Source organism: Grammomys surdaster, unplaced genomic scaffold (genome assembly GCF_004785775.1).
Source record: "Grammomys surdaster isolate TR1022 unplaced genomic scaffold, NIH_TR_1.0 234, whole genome shotgun sequence".
In the NCBI taxonomy this organism is placed as follows: domain Eukaryota; kingdom Metazoa; phylum Chordata; class Mammalia; order Rodentia; family Muridae; genus Grammomys; species Grammomys surdaster.
The window spans coordinates 1,940,245-1,942,177 of NW_021604679.1; the positions used below are offsets into that span (position 1 = coordinate 1,940,245).

Here is a 1,933-nt window from a genome sequence, read left to right on the forward strand (position 1 = left end):
ATCTTTGTGTTTCTATGGACTGTAGCCTTCTCACTAAAGACTTAACAGCTGGCTTTTTGAATGTGTGCTCTCACCTTGCTAGCAAGTCTACTCCTTCACTGGCATTAGAGCCTGCATCTTAGGGATTCTAGCATCTACTGAAGACCAGTAGAAACATCGAGCCTTGTGGACTGAGAAACTTCTGGTTCATAATTAGCCCATGTTGCTTTACCTGGTGCACAGTCTACCCCCATTGGTTGAGAGGAAAAATGGTTGAAGCAGATCACCCAGGAAAGCCCTTTATTGGTGGGCTTAATACAGAAACAAATGAATAAGCCCTTTAGGTGGGGTTTGGCAAACATGGGTGAGTAGTGGAAATGCTTTTGATGAAGGACTGAGAAACCAATAAGTCAGGAGGATTTGCTTTTGTCACTTTTGAAAGCCCAGCAGATACAAAGGATGCTGCCAGAGACATGAATGGAAAGTCTTTCGATGAGAAAGCCATCAAGGTGGAGAAAGCCACTGAAATATCATTGGAAAGTGGTAGAAGTGGACTATTTCCACCTCCAAGAAGCAGCAACCCTCCTAGAGGTCTTTGAAGAGGATGAGGAGGAAGTGTAGGAACCAAGGGATCCCCCTCACAAGGAAGACACATGATGATGGTGGCTATACCATGAATTTTACCATGTGTTATTCAAATGGAGCCCTTCCAGTAAAAAAGAGGACCATCACCACAAAGTGGAGGTCCTCCTTCTAAAAGATCAGCACCTTCAAGACCAGTTTGTAGCAGCAGTACAAAGAGAAGTAGAGCCCCTGTGTCATGTGGAATAGATGGTTATGGAGGTCCACCACGAAGGGAACTTCTGCCTTCTCATAGAGATGTTTATTTGTCCCTGAGAGATGATGGATATTCCACTAAAGACAGCTATTCAAGCAGAGACTATCCAAGTTCTTGAGATACCACCAAGAGATTATACTTACTATGATTATGGTGATTCCAGTTCACGAGATGACTATCTATCAAGAGGCTATAATGATAAAGATAGATATGGTCAGGATTGTGACTATTTAGATAATCAAAGTGGAGGTTCCTACAGAGATCTGTATGAGAGTTACGGTAATTAACATAGTACTCCACCTACATGAGGATCACCGATATCTTATGGTGGAAGGAGTCACTGTGATGATTCAGCAACTCACATGATGGATATGGTAGAAGTCGAGACAGTTACTCAAGCAGCCAACGTGATCTCTATGCAAGCGGTTGCGATCACATGGGCAGACAAGAATGAGGTCTTCCCCCTTCTATGGAAAGGGGGTACTCCTCCACATGATTCCTACAGTAGTTCAAGCCGTGGAGCACCAAAAGGTGGTGGCCGTGGAGGAAGCCAATCTGATAGTGGGGGAGACAGAAGTAGATACAATGAGCAAACAAAACTTTTGGACCAAAAAGCTTCATTCAAAGAAACAAACAAAACTGGAAACTTTCTGTCATAAACTATCTAAACACTACTAAAAGGAACAATTATGTTACATTTTTAAAATTTCCTGTTCCCCTTAATGAGTTTTATGTTCTTGTGAAGGAAAAAGTAAGACACGGTTAATTTTATTTGCTATTGAGTTGCTTTCACCAAGCAAATGTTAGATGTTTAAGCCTTGACTTGTTACTAGTGTTGTAATTTTCCAAGTAAAAGTGACCCTGAAGGCCACTTCCTGATTTTTCCCAGTAAATGAGACAAGCAATCCCAAGATCGTCCACAAACTCTCAGCCATCTTGATGTCCTCTGGTCTCCACTGAGAGACTGCCTGTGCAGACAAGCTAGCCATTAGGGAGGGTTGGTTGAGTGTGCTACTTTCCAGATTTCAGGGTGTCTTCCAACTGAAATTTCAATGCTCTCAATGTATATCTCTACCTCTACCTCTACCTCTACCTCTACCTCTACCTCTACCTCTA

At 42.5% G+C, this 1,933-nt stretch overlaps 1 pseudogene; it reads left to right on the forward strand.

The window, feature by feature from the left end:
- Positions 1–248: 248 nt before the first annotated feature.
- Positions 249–1,104, forward strand: LOC114626408 (annotated as a pseudogene).
- The last annotated feature ends 829 nt before the right edge of the window (positions 1,105–1,933 follow it).